A 17973-nucleotide genomic window follows, 5' to 3' on the forward strand; every position below is an offset into this window, starting at 1 on the left:
ATACCAGCAAACATGCAGCGCACTGCGTGCCCCCGACCAGGGCGGGTGATGTGCCCAAGAGGAGGGTAAAACCCAGACCTTTGGCACAGCGGTCCCCATTCGGTGGGAGGGACAGCACACAGAGGCCGCGGGGTGTGGGGGTGTGTGCGAATTCGGTGGAGTCCAGAGGAGTGATTTCAGCTGAGGGTGGTATCCGAGGTTTGGAAGGATTCCTGAGGGGAGAAGTGCGTTAAGGGGTCAAGCATGGGAGTAGTTGCCTAGTTCACAAAGCCAGCTCAGTACGGGGGGACAGTATATTCCTCGACTCTTCGTCGATGATTTTCCTGAGACGTGACAGAATGGCACTCCCTGAGCCTAAGGGCTTCACCTGTTAAGGAAACGGTTTCCCCCACTAGCAGGGGGTGATCCCTCCCTGGCTTGGGCCGAATGGCATCTGTTTTCGAGACTCCCGTGTGGACCGAGAAGGCTGGCCTGGGGCAGCTGATGGACACTGGCGGCTGTGAAGCACCCCTCTGGCCTCCGTGCTGTGACCGAGCAAAGGGTCCGTGGGAAGCCCCCGCAGTCGGGCTGCAGCGCGTCCGCAGCGCGTTCGGAGAACAGGTGTGTTCCGACCTGGCTGCAGCACGCCCGGAAGGGGGAGGCCTTCAAGGATCGTTTACTTCTCCTGAGCCTTTGTTTCCTCCTCAGTAAGAAGGATGGGGTGCCTCAGAGCCCCAGTGAGGGTTAAAGGGATGAAGACGTGGTTCATGGGAAGGGCCCGAGGCACTTGGTGAACACGAGTGTCTTCATCCCTTTGCGAGTGGGCAGCAGGTCCTCCTTCCGCCTCTCATTGAACCCCTCGCGCTGAGGACTTCCCTTGAGGGGAAGGGTCCCCTTGAGGGCGATCCAGGACTGCCCTTGATCCCAGAAAAACAGGAGGGACTGATAAAAACGGGGTGAAACTTTGAGCTCAGTATTCAGTGTCGGCCTCGTTCCCCGAAACGCCCCGGCCAGGCCAACACTGCGGAGGTAGAGCACGTTCTGGGCGCTCAAGTTCTGGAGCATCGCCCAGGAGCCGCCTAGCCCGGGTGGCAGGTGAAGGCTGGGACAACTTCCCGGCACCCCTGGCCCGGGGCTGTCCACGGAACTCCCAGGTCAAAAGCGTCAGGATTTTGAAATCCAGCGGGCGCCCCACAGAGGAGCTGTTTCCTCGGGATTGCTCTTGGCTGCGGCCTCTCCTCTGACCTCACTCCGAGCGCAGCGTCATTCCTGTTCCCTGGCTGGGAAGCAGGCGGGGGCCCGGCCCTTCTTCACAGCCCTTGCAGCCCCCCAGCTGATGCGGCCTTGCTGGGCCCGACATTCAGCGGCTCAGCGCCCTGCCTAGTGACTCCTCCATCCTCTCTGCTGCTCCTAGGCAGCCAGGGCAACTTTCTGCCTACACAGGGAAAGTCTTTCCCTGCCAGCTCATCTGGACAAAGAAATGGCCGTAGCCGACCTGAGGGTGGCCGTGGGACAGGGCACCTGGAAATCTTTCCCTCCTGTGTGGACCTTACACAGAGGGGAGCGCGAGGGCTCGATACCAAAGGTGGTGAAGGAGACTTGGCGGTGGGGCCAGGAGCCTCCATCTGCGCAGGGGGCAGCGAGCCTCGCATCCTGAGCATCCTGAGTGCCGCAGCTGGACCAGGGCTGATAATGAGCCTCTGTGCCGGGTCCCGGCGGCGTCCCTTCCACTGGCCAGCAACCCGATACCCCGTGGTTAAAGCTCTTCACCGTCACTCCCACATTGTGGCCAAATGACTCCTGAGTGGAGGCAGGCCTGGCCCCAGCACTGGGTGACATGGAAGGTCCTGGTTGCTGAGGCTGACGGAGGCAGTTTCAGCACCAAGACCCCACAGTGAACTCCGTGTGGATAGGACACAAGGCCCAGAGACTTAGCTCAAGACCTCCGGTGAGTCGGGGCTTTTTCCCGTGACGACAGACGCCACTCGAGATCTTAGGAGAGGCATGTATTGTCCTACCAGGAAGGCCAACCAGACTAAGGGCCTCCAGAGAGCTTGGGGGGAGGAGCAGGCTGCGGGGGCCAGCAGAGGGGGCGCCACAGCTGGTGTAACAGAGGAGTGCAGCACGCACCTGGAGGGGCCTGGGGAAGTCAGCCCCTGCTGTACCAGCTGCTCCAATCGGGATTTCACTCAGATTTTCTGGGGCCTGTGCTGACAGGAGCAGCCCTGGGCAAACAGTGACATGGGCTGGCTCAGCGTCTCCTTCCCGTGTGCCCAGCGCCCTATTATTCCAGACAGCCCCCTCCCAGCCAGCCCTGTTCCCCACCGATGAATCCATCTTCTCTCCTGCTGCAGGGCAGCTGAGGAAGCTTTTTAAAAGACCTGGTGTCCTCTGTACCCCTCCCCAGCTCAATCTCCACCTCCCCAAACCCTGGCTATTTGGTTCGAGGGTCCTGGAAAAAGTGGTGCCCTAATCCAAGGGAGACAAATCAGTCTCTGGCAGAAGCATTCCCTGCTAGGTAACTGAAGTCTCTTTTTTGGCTGGAGGAGTCAGAAAGCATGCTGTACTAACCTCGGCCCTGTGTTTATTTGCCCAGATAACACTGGCAAATTCTGAGCAAGGAGCTACGGCTGCCCTTGAGGTCATTTCCGGCCCAAACTGCATGATGGCATCTTTACATCAGTGAAGGAAGCCGGGTGCAGAGGCCTTGTGTCCCCACAGTTTCCCCTGTTCCTAGGAGAATGGAATTGCATTAAGGCAGGTGTGTGTGAGGTGAGTGCTCAACAGTTTTACAGCTGTGGGGGTCGGTGGGGCTCCAGAGAGTGGGGCCCTCAGAGCCAGGAGGTCCAGGAGGCTCCTCTGCATGTCAGCTGGGGCATGTCAGCTGGGGCACGCCTGTGCTCTAGTTTCCAAGAAATACAAGACTGATTTCCTCCTCACTTTTGCAGTGTGTTTTATGGGTTTAGTACCAGCTACAACATTTGGAAATTGATAGAAAACTTAAGAAAGGAATAAAGATGTAACAGCACAGAAATCTAATAAGGCTAATGGCCACGAGGGAACACGATAGGCAGTTATCTGGATTTGTATCCCAGGTCTGGAGGGCGGTGATTCTCGGCTAGGCCTTCCCCTCTTCCTCACTCCCTCTTCCACAGAGGACCCCTGCCCCACCACTAGCCCAGGACGGTGACTGCAGCAGAGAAAGGCAGGAAGGACCACTAAGGATGGCCCCTCACTCTCCAGGGCCGCTGCTTCTGGGGACAACGGTGTCCAATCCAATCCGTTTCCATCTAAGAGTTTGCTTTTAAAAACATGATCCATGGGCAGAAACTCTGCTAGTGTAGATTTCCCAGGCACCACCATCTGTAGGATCTAAAGAAGCAAAAGAAGGACATTCAGTGTGAGTCTCACCCCGGGCATCCCTCTGCCCTTGCCCCCAGTACCTATTTCTTGTCTGAGGTAAGGCTATGCGGAGGGGCCCTCCTGCCCGCATTAGGAGCCTGCCCAGCTCCAAGCCTGGACCTCTGAGCCGCCTGTGCCCAATGTCACAGGAGCCAGGGGACATGGGCAGGGTCCCCATGATGGTTCTGCCTGACAGAAGAGCAGGCTGGACAGTCTGGACAGTGAAGAGAGACTCCACAGAGTGCCACAGCGACATAAAATCTTATTATACTCAATTATCTTCTTTCACCTTCAATTTGCAGTCAAGATCTTTAAAGGTCCTCATCTGCAGCATCACTGTCATTCATTCCATGCATCATTTTATAGTGCGTGATAGTGCAGAAGAGGAAACCTCACTGATCCCTCCTTTTCCTTCCTACCTGCCCTTTGCTCTCTAGTTCAGCCCTTTGAAGACAACCCACGTCACCCTCAAATCCATACTTCAGCCCTGTGTAGCAGGTATGCCAACTTAGGATTGGGAGCTATGCATTTGCTGTGCACAGTCTCTTGGTACCACATTTCCACAGTTTATCACAGACCTCTCTCTAGGGCCAGAGGGGCCTTGGGCCCAACTAACATGGCCACAGCTCCAGCCCCACCTGTGGGGCGAGCATTCCCACTGGGATACACTGCAATGTTTCTGCAGACCACACTGCATAGTCACCTGTAATGAGAGACAAGAAGTAATTATCTCTACTCGAGATCACTACCCAAATCTCAAGTAGACTGTGTGCTTCCTGTGAGCAAGGCACAATTTGAAGTACTAAAGATAGACCAGTGAACATAAACAAAAATCCCTTCCCTCATGATAAGCCTATATACCAGGTATATATACCCTATATAAGGTATTCCCTCCTTATCCACACAGAAACGGAGGCCCAAGGAACTTAAGTCACTTGGCCCAACCACACAATTAATGGATGGCATGATAAGGATTCAGAGTCAGGATTCCAACACAAATTCATTGAAACCCAAGAACCTTCTTCTTCTTCTTCTTTTTTTTTTTTTTTTTGAACCTTCTTCTAAGAATTATAACAACTCCTACTCCAACCCCAAACAAAAAAGTATTGTTATCTCTCTCTCTCTCTCTCTCGGAAACAATAGACAAATATTTAGAAGCTGTTAAACAAGGATTAGTAAATTTGACTATCTAAAAATTCAAACCGGGATCCCTGGGTGGCGCAGCGGTTTGGCGCCTGCCTTTGGCCTAGGGCGCGATCCTGGAGACCCGGGATCGAATCCCACATGGTGCTCCTGGTGCATGGAGCCTGTTTCTCCCTCTGCCTGTGTCTCTGCCTCTCTCTCTCTCTGTGTGACTATCATAAATACATAAAAATTTTAAAAAAATTAAAAAAAAATTCAAACCTTTTATCAGAAACAAACTCAGACAAACTGGGGAAGTAATTGCAGTACTGACAACAAACAAAAAGCTATTTTCCTTCATTTATAGAATTCTCATTAAAAAAAAGGTATATAATGGGAAAATGGCCAATGAACATTCTAAAAAATATTGAAGCTTTCTTATAACGAAAAAGGGCAAATCCTTATTTTTCCTTATTAAAATGACAAAGATTTCAAAAAAAAGTTTGATAATATATGTATTGTAGGAATGTACTTTAGTACAACATCTTGAAGAACAATTTGGCACATTCTTTTTTTAAAGATTTTTATTTACTTGCTAGAGGGTGAGAGAGAGAGAGAGAGAGAGAGAATGTATCCGTGGCTGCGCTTCCCTGGCTGGTGGAAAGTCCTTCCTCACGGTCCTCCAGGCTGCGCAGGCTTGTCTGTGCTGAGGGCTGTGCGTGTGCGTGTGTGCGTGTGCGTGTGTGTGGAGGGGTCCTGAGGCCGAGCTGAGGGAGAAGCAGGAGGAATGGTAACAAAATCAGGCTGGAGGGAAGGAAACAGGGGAGACTGGAAGGTGAGGAAGAAAGCCAAGGCAGGGAGAGGAGGAGGAGGAGGGAGGGAGAGGGAGGAGCTGGTGGAGGAGCGGCTGGAGCAGGAGGAGGAGCAGGAGCAGGAGCCTCAGAGCAGGAGCAGGAGGAGGAGCAGGAGCAGGAGCCTCAGAGCAGGAGCAGGAGGAGGAGCAGGAGCAGGAGCCTCAGAGCAGGAGCAGGAGCAGGAGCAGGAGCAGGAGCAGGAGGAGGAGCAGGAGCAGGAGCAGGAGCCTCAGAGCAGGAGCAGGAGGAGGAGCAGGAGCAGGAGCCTCAGAGCTGCGATCCTAGGGGGGACCCAGGTGGGGCGGGGCGGGGCGGCGAGGCCGTGACGTCACGAGGGGCGTGTCGGATGCAAACCAGGCCCCGGCTGGCTGCGGCTCCCGGCGCTGGACTCCCCCGGGCGGTGGCGGCGGCAGCGCCCTCGCTCGCACTGTGTTCGGGAGGGTTGTGTGGGGGCTGAGGATGCTCGGGACAGGAGTGGGTGCGGAGGGTTTTGGGGTGTCGGCCGGGTGAGCGTGTGTGTAAGGTGGAGGCGCGCGGGGCTGCCGCGGGGCGGAGCGGTGCGGGCCATACTTACCTGGCGGTGGAGACGCCAGGATCCCGCAGGTGGTTCTCCCGGGGCGAGGCTCGGCCGTTGCACGCGGCCGTGCTGACCCCTGCGGTTTCCCAGCGCTGGAGACTCGGCTGCGCAATTTCTAGTAGTGGGGCCTGCGCGCGCGCGCGCGCGCGCGCTCGCCTCGGCCGGCGGGTTTAAGAGCAGATGACGGTATTTTTGTTTCGGAATTTTTTTTGGCTTTTTCGTGAGTGTAAAGCAGGACTCTGGACTCGTTTGTTGCGTTCTTATTGGGTCTACCCGTGGGTGGCCCCTGTGTGCACGCAAACCCATCTTTGCTTCTCCGGTGGTTTAGTTAACAAGCTCTGGTTTCCTTTTTTTTTTTTTTTTTTTTTTAATATTTCGTTCGTGAGTGGTCAGCAGAGAAGGGGGGGGCAGAGACACAGGTGGAGGAAGGAAGCTCCGTGCAGGGAGCCCGACAGGGACTCGATCCCGGGTCTCCAGGGTCACGCCCTGGGCTGAAGGCGGCGCTAAACCGCTGACCCACCCGGCTGCCCCTTGACCCGCGTTTATTTTATTTTATTTTTATTTTTTTAAAATTTTTATTTATTTATGATAGTCACAGAGAGAAAGAGAGAGAGGCAGGCTCCATGCACCGGGAGCTGGATGTGGGATTCGATCCCGGGTCTCCAGGGTCACGCCCTGGGCTGAAGGCGGCGCTAAGCCGCTGACCCACCCGGGCTGCCCCTTGACCCGCGTTTAAAGAGGCACGTCTGTCCACTCGCGAAGGATCCCCCCCGCCACACACACACTTTTAGATAGAATTTACATATCGTCAACACCTGTTCAGTACCACCTGGTTGTTCAGACGCTTTTCTCACCCACCCACGTTCCCTTCAGCGGCTCTCAAGACCCTCCGCGCTCCCCCCTCGGGCCCCAGCCACTTGGCTCTGCTTCCTGTCTCTACACATTGTCCTTGGCTGGACGTTTTATGTTAACCGAGTACGACAGCACGTAGTCATTGGTGACTGGCTCCTGAACGTAGCGTGCTTTGAGGTTATTCCATGCTGGAGCTTCATCAGATTTCTCTGCCTTTTCTTATTGCTTATTAGAATTCCACGTGACTCCTAGGCCACGCTTTGGCCATTCACCACTTGACAGACCTTTGTGCTGTTTGCCAGGTTTTTTCCTAATGTCGGGAATGCTGCCCTGAACATTTCTGTAGGACTCCTGAGTGGAAGTATGTTTTTACTTCTCTCAGCTAGGTTTCTAGCCGTGGGATTGCTGGATCCTATGGGAAGCTTTTGCTTAACTTTTAAGGAACCCTCAAAGTGGTTTCCAACGTGGCTCTTGTACGTTATGTTCTCAGCAATAGAGGAGGCTCCCATGCTCCACATCCTCAGCAACACTCGGTGGTGTCTTTTGAACACAATCTCACTAGCTGGTGTAAAATGGTACCTGGTCTTAGCTGCATTTCCAATTTACCAACATAGAGTATAACACCCAGTGCTCATCCCATCAAGTGCCCTCCTTAGGGCCCGTCACCCAGTTACCCCATCCCCCCACCCACCTCCCTTTCCACAACCCTTTGTTTCCCAGAGTTAGGAGTCTCTCACGGTTTGTCTTCCTCTGATGGCACAGCTGGAGTCCAGGATCAGGGCCAGTGCCTTCCACCTCTGCCGCTGGCAGTTCCTCTGGACTCCACAAGGTGGCAGATGACTTAAGGGAGGAAACCTCCAGGTGGCACAAGGAGACCGGGGGGCAGCAAGCAAGATGGGGGGACCAGCTCTCTGGAGATTCTGGGAGCAAGTGAGGGCTGCAGGACACACGAAAGCAGTTGGCAGGATCTGGATGGATCTTAAGTAGGCTTGGTCCCTGGGTAGGCTCTACCCACCAACCTTTAGGTTAACCTTTGAGGCTTCCTCCTGCACTAGCTTGAGGCTCCCACCGCACTGCCCCTTCCCATCAGCAGACAGAAAAGTGCCTGTGGCACCATTAACCTTCTCCTCTGTCTAACTAGGGGAGTTTGGGATGGGTTTTGGGGGGCTCTACCCCTTTCTGGCCACCTCTCTTGGGGCAACTACTTGGGGATGAGCCATCCCTGCAGGGACCTAGAAGGGGCCCCGTGTCCTTCAAATTGGAGCTGGGCTCGCAGAGAAGAAGGGCTCCCGCTGATCTGTATTTCCCTGGCCTAGGCTGAGCATCCTGCGCCAGGACTGAGGGGCTGAGCTGACCTAAAACAGAGAACCTCCTTAGGTGGCCTGTGGTGGCGGTGAGGAGAGAGGTAGGGCAAAGAATTCTACACTCTGTCAAAACATCTTCGAGTGAAGATTTTTAAAAATAGTTGTTAAGAGGGTAGATCTCATATTATCTACTTGGTGGTATAGTTAATAACTGCATGTAGCGAGGGTAGCTACACCTCTAGAGACCATAACATAATTCATGGAGTTCTCCAGTCACTGTGTTGTGAAATTGATGTTACATTTGTATCAACTAGAAATCAATTTTAAAAACCTGAAGGTGACGGGAAACATTTGAAGAGGCAGCAATAAAAGTATACCTGACTGTGGAACAACAGGAGTTAGAATTGATTTGAACAACGTGCGTTCAATTTGAAGTGAACATACGTCCACTTCTACATATAATTTTTTGAATAAATACAGTATAGTACTGTAAATGTATTTTCTCTTAGGATTTTCTCAATGACAGTTACTATCACTGAATCAAATGAATAAACTATGATACAAATAACATGCAAAATATATGTTAATCAACTCTTTTTTTTTTTTTTACATGTAAGGCGTCAGTAGGCTATGAGCAGATAAGTCTTTGTGGAGTCAAAAGTAATACACAGATTTTAATTGTGGGAATCTGTACCCCTAACCCCCAGGATTTTCAAGGGTCCGCTGGTATCTGTATTTGCAGATGACATGCTCCTATAGTGAGAAAAAATACCAAATACTGACGCGGCCCAACTCCATAACCTAATTCTACAGAGTGTCAGGATACAGGACACACCACATTGCTAGTGTTTCTACACACAAGCAATGAACAATCAGAAAAGGAAATTACGAAAACCGTTCCATTTACAATAGCGTCCACCAGAATAAAGTATCTAGGAATAATTGATTCAAGGAGAACAAAATCTGTACACTGAAAACGACACAACGTTGCTGCAAGAGATTCAAGAAGACCTAAAGAGTGGAAAGACAGGGTCCCTGGGTGGTGCAGCGGTTTGGCGCCTGCCTTTGGCCCAGGGCGTGATCCTGGAGACCCGGGATCGAATTCCACATCGGGCTCCCGGTGCATGGAGCCTGCTTCTCCCTCTGCCTGTGTCTCTGCCTCTCTCTCTCTCTGTGACTATCATAAATAAATAAAAAAAGTTAAAAAAAAAAAAAAAGAGTGGAAAGACATGCTGCGCTCCCGGGTGGGAAGCAAGGTGTACGTGGTTAAGATGGCAATACCGCGACCCGCAGATTCCCATAGGATTGCTATCAAACATTTTCCTTCTGCCTCCTCGAATCGCATTCAGCCCTTGCTATACAAGTCCTTTCAGACTCTGTGGTTCTCATCTCTTAACGTGAGATTGGATCATTTTCACATTTTCCATATATCTGCTGAATATTTTGAACCAAAGGAATGAATGCACTTGTAACAAACAAACACTTTCTAGTCCTGCTCTGGTGGTTCTCACATCTGTGTCAGCTTTGGGTTGTTTTCAGAGGATTGATCCTGAAAGGGGGCCGTAGCCTGCGAGAGTGCCAGGCCCTGGTCCTATGATTGTCCTCAGAGGTGCTGTCGTCGTGTCTCAGGGAGGACCCTGTTGCACGCCGCAGGCCCCTCCACAGCTCTTCCATGGTTCCTTTCCGCAGTTCTATCCTCCCCGGATGCTGTCCTGGGGTCTCTCAGCTCAGAGTCCTAAACTCCAAGGTGTCCACAGGGCTCCTCTTCCAACGCCACCCCTGCTGGCTTGGATAAGATCTGGAGGCAGTGCCTTGGAGCAGCTGTAGGGCTCAGGTCACCTGTGTCTCCATATCTCCAGGAGTACTATCCTCTTTGCCTGACCCGGTATTTTTGGAAATAAATCTGCATTTCGTGCATCTTGTGTGCTTCTGTCCTGTTTTGTTTTGTTGTTTCAGGCAAGAGAGTGAACAAGTCCTGTAAGTCCTTTTTGGTGTGGCTCCTATGTTAACTTCAAATTTGGAAAACCTCTATGTCGATCCTGAATAGAGAGAGAGACCTTGCAGAGTAGAGGCCCAGCTCCTGTAAAAGCATAAAGCCAGAAACCGCTTAAAACCCTTAAAGCTTGGATTTAGGAAGCAAGGCTCACACGGCTGTAAGGACGGTTTAAGCTTCAGACCCAGAGTGGAGAGGGCAAAACGCGCCTTGCTTAAGAGCTAACCTGCTGTTTGTGAAATTTCTGTGGTGTCCAACCCAGTGAATATTTGCGAATGGACACAGGTGCGTCTTTATGAGCCCTGAAGGGGCGCCTGGCGGCCCGTCTCCATCAGGTGAGCTGAGTCCGGAGCCCCACCTTCGGAGCGGAGACTACTTAAAACGGTCTTATTCACGTAAAGCTGCCAAGCTCGCCCGTCTCCATTCCCCCAAGGGCCCTCCGAGGAAGGCTCTACGGGTAGGGCAGGAAGGGCCCATCCTAAGGAGCGGTAGAGCCTGGAGCTTGGGGGAGGTCCCGCAGGGTGCCGGGTGGGTGGGGCTGGGAGGAAGCGGGGAGGAAAGAAACGGAGGACGCAGACGTGTGCTCTGCAAAGCTGCGGGGACTGAAGAAAGCACCTTTGCCAGACGGCGGGACTGCGAGCCCCGTAGGGAGACGCAGGCAGAGGGGCGGGGAGCTCCGGGGCGCGGCGTCCCCGCTCCAGGAAGGAGCCCAGGGAGAGCGGAAAAGCCAAGCTCCGCCTCCAGGTCGCAGGTAGGAGCCGCCCAGAGCCTCCGTAGAAAAGGAAAAAGCTGAGCTTATCACCTAAACAGGCCTCAGGGGCAGGAACGTCTTCGCCACTGGAAAGCTGTCGCCACGGAAAAGTACCAGGAGAAAGTAAAGAGCCGCACCTTCCCTTAGACCCGCCGGCCGGGGCGAGCGCGCGCAGGCCCCACTAGCACAACTGCGCAGCCGAGTCCCCCGCGCGCGGACACCGCAGGGGTCAGCACGGCCCGCGTGCAACGGCCGAGCCTCGCCCGGGAGAACCACCTGCGGGGCCGTGGGGTCTCCCCCGCCCCGCGGCAGCCCCGCGCGCCTCCACCTTACACACACACGCTCACCCGGCCGACACCCCAAAACCCTCCGCACCCACTCCTGTCCCGAGCATCCTCAGCCCCCACACAACTCTCCCGAACACAGTGCGAGCGGGGGCGCTGCCGCCGCCACCGCCCGGGGGAGTCCAGCGCCGGGAGCCGCAGCCCGCCGGGGCCTCGTTTGCATCCGACACGCCCCTCGTGACGTCACGGCCTCGCCGCCCCGCCCCGCCCCGCCCCACCTGGGTCCCCCCCTAGGATCGCAGCTCTGAGGCTCCTGCTCCTGCTCCTGCTCTGAGGCTCCTGCTCCTGCTCCTCCTCCTGCTCCTGCTCTGAGGCTCCTGCTCCTGCTCCTGCTCCTGCTCCTCCTCCTGCTCCTGCTCTGAGGCTCCTGCTCCTGCTCTGAGGCTCCTGCTCCTGCTCCTGCTCCTCCTCCTGCTCCTGCTCTGAGGCTCCTGCTCCTGCTCCTGCTCCTGCTCCTCCTCCTGCTCCTGCTCTGAGGCTCCTGCTCCTGCTCTGAGGCTCCTGCTCCTGCTCCTGCTCCTCCTCCTGCTCCTGCTCCTCCTCCTGCTCCTGCTCCTGCTCTGAGGCTCCTGCTCCTGCTCCTGCTCCTGCTCCTGCTCTGAGGCTCCTGCTCCTGCTCCTCCTCCTGCTCCAGCCGCTCCTCCACCAGCTCCTCCCTCTCCCCCCCTCCTCCTCCTCCTCTCCCTGCCTTGGCTTTCTTCCTCACCTTCCAGTCTCCCCTGTTTCCTTCCCTCCAGCCTGATTTTGTTACCATTCCTCCTGCTTCTCCCTCAGCTCGGCCTCAGGACCCCTCCACACACACGCGCACGCGCACACGCACACGCACAGCCCTCAGCACAGACAAGCCTGCGCAGCCTGGAGGACCGTGAGGAAGGACTTTCCACCAGCCAGGGAAGCGCCGCCGCGGATACCTGCTCTCTCTCTCTCTCTCTCTCTCTCTCTCTCTCTCTCTCTGTCCAGAACCTGGTTTGGAGGAGACGGACTGCGATGCCTGCACCTGAGGACCTCAGCCTCCGTGCCAGCTGCCCACCCACCCCACCGCTCCCGGCAGGGACACCCCCGGGGTGGGGCCGACGTCAGGAACCTCTGGGCCCTCGGGCTGACACCTGCCCCCCAGGTCCCCCAGGCTGAAAACACCCAGGTGCCTGCCGGTTCCCCAGGCGGGATCCGGGGAGGGAGTGCGCCCCCTCGTGGCCGCCCGGGGAGGCGCACAAGGGTCCCCCTGCTTGAGAGGCAAGGGCAGGGCCAAGGGCACCATCCCTTCTGCTCCCTGGGACCAGACTCACAGTTCAGAGCAGCGGGGAGTGGGGTCCCAGGCGCCCCTTCTGCCACCGCCTTCCCTCCATCCCTCCCTCCACCGCTGGGCGCGTCCCCTTGGATGCGACTTCTGCGATCAAATCAGCCTCCCAGGGAAAAAGCCAGGTCTGGGAAACGGGGCAAAGCCGCGCCTCTGAAGAGACGAGTACTTGGGCAACCTTATGGTCATCCGTGGAGCGCCCTAGGGTTCTGATCTGCCTTGTTCCCATTGCGCCTTGAGGCGTGTTTTACTTTTACCGAATTGTTGAAATCACAAAGGATTGGGGGGTAGGGGGCGTCCACTAGTCACCTCAGTGAATAGGGTGGTGGTGGGCACAGGAATGCCCCCTGCCTAGGAGGTCCCCACGCTGATGCCGCGAACCTGTGACCGTGGTGTTCCATCACACAGCGCGAGGGCCCCTGCAGAGGTGCTGACGGTAAGCACCTTGAGATGGGGAGATGACCCTGCCTGGTTATCCAGCCAGCCCCCTGGAATGACAGGGGCCCTTCAACAGGAAGAGGCCAAATAGGAGGTCGGGGGGATGCTGTGTGAGGAGGACTCTGCCTGCTGTTGCTGGGGCCGAGGATGGGGGCGGGGGAGGGGGGGCTCTCAAAGCTGCAGCAGGCAAAGGGACACACTGTCTGGAAACCTAAAAAAGAGAAACCGCCAGGTATTTTACCAGCAAAACTGGGATCTGTGGGAATCTTAAGGGAAAGGCAATCTGGGATGAACAAGTTGTGGCCAGATCATAGGCAAGTCCTGAGAACAAATAGGAGGGAAGCTCTTCTTTCTGGCTGAAAGGGCTCAGTTTGGAAGGCTGTTCTAAAAGTCAGAGGGGGGAACTGTGCATTGGAAGTGGGCTGACATCTCCCTGGGGAAACAAGGCTGGCGTTTCTTACTGTGGCTGGGTCAGCAGAGGCCTAACCATGTGAAATGTCAAGCCCGTCTAAGGTCAGATCCGTCTGTTCCCCTTGGGGCTGCAGTGCCCTAGGAGGTCAGGGGGGTGCAGGAGCTCCCCTGTCAAAACCTCCGGACTGCATCTTAGTAAGGTTTCAGTTTCACTGTCTCCCAGAGCCTCCAGGAGGGAAGATGACCATGTTGACATCTTGAATTCAGTCCAGTTGATCTGTGTTGGGACTTTGCACCCTCAGATCTATAAGATAAAAATTGTGTGTTGTTTTAAGCTGCTGTGTTTATGCCGACTCGGTAACACATCAGCAGAGAACCAATGAAAGCGTCTGGCTCATTGACTTCAAGGATAATGAGATCTTCGGAATGTGGTGATGAATTCTGTACAGATTCTGCAGGTGGTCTGAAGTCAACAGGTCAGTGCTAGTTTGAAGTGTTTACCCGTTAACTTTAGGTACCAGCTGATGTGACATGGGCAAGGAGCAAAAGTTCAAGAAAGAATTGATGAAGCTTTTTCAGTGCAAAAAGATGGTTTTATTAAAGCTCTGGGCCGGACCCGAGGGCAGGTTCCTTGCCCACTGATTGTGAGGAGCCATTGATTCTATACTTTCGGGGGAGGGGTGGGGACGCCAGTTTAGAGATAAAGATGTTTCCCTAGGGACTTTTAGGTGTTAAAGGAGACTTCCCCAATCCTGGAGGTCAAGCTGTTGTTTAGCTAGGGTTGCCTTTTGCTTCTAGCAAAGCATTGCTATTAAGGCATTTGGGAATTCCTAGAGGAAGATCATGCACTGCCTCTCTCAAGTATGTATCAATGGGCTGTGGATTCTAAGGTAATTTCACCTTATCTACATTTCTTTTGCCTTTGTTTTCCTCATCCCCTGCCATCTTTTTTCTTGCCATTCTTTCCTGTGAGATTCCCAGTCTGTTCCCTGCCCCTGGCTCAGCAAGGTTCTTATGTGACTTTTGCAGAGTGAGAACCATTGGTGATCACACAGAAAGATTTTTTTAATTTTTAAGAATGGGCTCTGTTACTTTCACAGGGAGGGGTAGGACAACTTACAAAGAGGGAGATATGGGCAGCCCCGGTGGTGCAGTGGTTAGCGCCACCTGCAGCTCAGGGTGTGATCCTGGAGACCCTCCCTGCATGGTGCCTGCTTCTCCCTCTGCCTGTGTCTCTGCCTCTCTCTCTAGCTGTCTCTATGAATATGAATAAATAAATAAAATATTTTTAAAAAAACAAAGAGGGAGATATTAGAGAATCATCCTCTCACACGTAAATGTTTGTTGCAACAAGTTCTCTTCCGGCACGGAACTACTTTTCAACATCTCCCAAAGGGTGACATGCAAGAATGGGCTTTAGGGCTTTTCCCCACACTGATCTGTGACTGGATCCTGAGCAGAGCTGAGATTTATATGACATCACAAGTCATTGCTTTCCTAAATGGTATGGACATCAAATGAATTTTCCAGAAGCAATATCTGAGTTCTCCATGGATTACTAATCACAGCATCCATGCGCGCCAGCCCTGGCAGCACAGGGATGTAGGAGGACCTGCTGGGACGCTCAAATTACCACAGGGCAACGTGAGCTCCCACTTGGTGTCTCTGTCTTTCAAGTTAGTGACTTTCATCCTGTGGAGGCCGAGAAAATTAAGGCCATTGCACTTGAAGTTCAGTGTTAGCACGTACAGCCATCCCAGGCTCCTGTGAATAAGAGCTGAAGTTTACATTACTCAGTTACAGAAAGAAAACGGCTTACAGCTTAACGCCCTTGAAAGCCCCATATCAGAATGTAAACAGAACTTGAGAAATTCCTCCCCATCCCCCCTTCCGGAGGTCCCCTAGACCAGCCCATAAAACTAAGCTGAAACCTCAGGGCGTGATCCTGGAGTCCTGGGATAGAGTCCCACGTCGGGCTCCCTGCATGGAGCCTGATTCTCCCCCTGCTTGTGTCTCTGCCTCTCTCTCTCTGTCTCCCATGAAAAAATGAATAAAATCTTAAAAAAAAAAAAAAAAAAAAAACTAAGCTGAAACCCAGCTCGGGGTCCAAGTCCCTGCTCCGCTGTGTCGGGTATACTTGGACCCAAGCTCGAGCTTATAAATAAACTCTCGTGTGTTTGCATCGGTGTCGGCTCCTTGGTGGTTTCTCGGATACGTAATCTTGGGCACAACATTTGGGGGCTCCTCTGGGATCCGAGAGTACTCCAGGACCCCATCCGGAGGGTTTCACGCGTGGTGAGTGCACTCAACTTTTTCCACCTTTTGTGCCCATATTCTCTGAGAGCTCTAAACTGTACTTTTACCTGTAGGAATTCCAATCTGTATTGGGTCGGCATCGGCTTAGGTGGACGCGCTGGTGGGCCGTGGACCGGGGGTCTTGAGGAGACGTCCCTTGCCCCTGCCCGGAGGATGGGGTCCTTGTCTGTAAGGAGGGCCGGCTGCCAGCCCTTCGGATTACTTTCTGTTTTGTCTCTGCACTGGAACGTTTGTCTGTTACTGTGCCTTTGTTAACTGTCAGAACTGTTTACATAAGGAGAGGGAAATTTCAAACTTACTGCATGTCAGAATGGCCAACCTTTGGCGTGGATGGCCCCGAGAAGGAACTTTCCACCTACCTAGAATCTTACAGGTTAAGGCCGTGATCTTCAGGGACAAACCGGACGGCCACCCTGACCAGGTGCCCTACATCTTGGTCTGGCAGGACATGATCGAGAATTCCCCTCCTTGGCTAAAACTATCTTTACCCCCCAAAGCGCACAACTCAGCTGAAGGTAAGGAGAGACTCCGGGTCCACCGCCAGACTCTAGGGGCAGGTCTCCAGGCTGCCGCGCAAGCCGACCAATCTGGCCGAAGTATGGTTATGCAAGACAGGGTAAGGACGAGAGTCCAGCAGCCTTCTTAGAATACTAGGAGAAGAGCTTGCAGGACTTATAGTAGCAGAAAGAGTCTATAATAATAAAGTCCAGAAGAGCAGCAAACCAAACTAAGTGACCGGCAGACCTGAAACCTGGCCAAGATCCTGCTGGCCACAACCATGGATGACCCACAGGAAAGACAGAGACACCTCAAGAAGCTGGTTTCAGGGACAGGTAAGGAGGATGGCCCTGGTCCCCGTCGGGAGTGCCCCAAACTGAACAAAAACCAATGTGCTTATTGCAAAGAAGAGGGCCACTGGGTGAAAGATGGCCCTAACAAAAGATCTAAGGCCCCTGCCAAAATCTTGGAAATGGAGGATCTGGACGATTAGGGGAGTCGGGGTTCAGCACCCCTCCCCGAGCCCAGAGTAACTCTTAGACTGGAGGGGGGCAACCTATTGAATTGCTAGTGGACCCTGGGGCACAACATTCGGTTTTATTATAGCCCCAAGGGAAATTGGCAAACAAGACTTCATGGGTGCAAGGGGCCACGGGCACCAAACAGTACTCATGGACTACCCGAAGAACTGTGGCTCTCGGCATGGGCCGGGTATCCCACTCCTTCATGGTCATTCCTGAGTGTCCCTACCTTGTTGTTAGGTCAGGATTACTCACCAAGATGGGGACACAAATTTGCTTCCACCCCGAAGGGGCAAAAATCCTAAACTAGGGCGGGCACCCTATTCAGACAAACCTCTCTCCACCCTCAGCCCCAATGACTGACACTGACCGTTGGCTGCAGGAATTTCCCCAAGCATGGGCAGAAGCTGGGGGAACTGGGCTGGCCCGGCACCGACTGGCCATATACATAGAACTAAAGATGGGGGCAGACCCTGTCAGGGGCTGCCAATACCCCATGCCTCTCGTCTCCCTAACCCAGACTGGGACCCCCCTCTGCATGACTGTCAAGAAATTTTGGCACAGGTGCACGGAATCAGAGCTGATCTCCAGGACCAGCCACTGCCGAACGCGGACACCACCTGGTACATGGACGGCAGCAGTTTCATCCAAGAAGGACTCAGATTTGTGGGGGCAGCTGTAACCATGGAAATGGAGACCTGATCAGGGGCAGCAACCCTGCGACCCTGCCTGACACCCCCAACTATACTGATGCGGACTTACAGTGGATCAAACGCTTGCCTATGACCCAGTGCTTGCGTGGCTGGTGGAGGGCCGCAGACTCCTGCATCATCCTGCCAGAGGATCTAGGACTGCGAGCCCTATCCCAAATGCATCGGAGCACTCACATGGGGACACGGAAGATGGAAGACCTCATACGACATGCAAAGATCACTATTAAAGACTCTCGAGCAAAGATCGAGCAGATTGTGGCGAGCTGCCACGCATGCCAGTTAACTAATGCCACTGCCCATGGATCTAACCCAGGCACCCGGCTCCGGGGGGACCACCCAGGAGCCTACTGGGAAGTGGACTTCACTGAGGTGAAACCTGGAAAATACGGATACAGGTATTTACTAGTGTTTGTAGATACTTTATCAGGATGGACAGAGGCATTTCCCACCAAACATGAAACAGCACAGACCATGACCAAGAAACTGCTGGAAGACGTCTTACCGAGGTATGGTTTTCCTGTTAAGATTGGATCAGACAGAAGATGGCGGAAGAGTAGGGTCTCCAAATCACCTGTCTCCACCAAACTACCTAGAAAACCTT

At 53.9% G+C, this 17973-nt stretch overlaps 1 long non-coding RNA gene and 1 other non-coding gene across 2 annotated transcripts; one reads left to right on the forward strand and one right to left on the reverse strand.

Annotated features, from left to right (window-relative positions):
- Positions 1-2543: 2543 nt before the first annotated feature.
- LOC140601045 (uncharacterized) lies at positions 2544-11162 on the reverse strand. Its single transcript, XR_012004103.1, has 4 exons — positions 10886-11162; positions 7524-10170; positions 3960-4084; positions 2544-3351 (listed from the first exon to the last, which is right to left on the reverse strand). It is a non-coding gene; the product is annotated as an uncharacterized lncRNA (long non-coding RNA).
- On the forward strand, positions 5924-6083 carry LOC140602026 (U1 spliceosomal RNA). The gene has a single exon (XR_012005079.1). It is a non-coding gene; the product is annotated as a U1 spliceosomal RNA (small nuclear RNA).
- Positions 11163-17973: the final 6811 nt, after the last annotated feature.

The sequence above is a fragment of the Canis lupus genome, chromosome 12 (genome assembly GCF_048164855.1).
Source record: "Canis lupus baileyi chromosome 12, mCanLup2.hap1, whole genome shotgun sequence".
Lineage (NCBI taxonomy): Eukaryota > Metazoa > Chordata > Mammalia > Carnivora > Canidae > Canis > Canis lupus.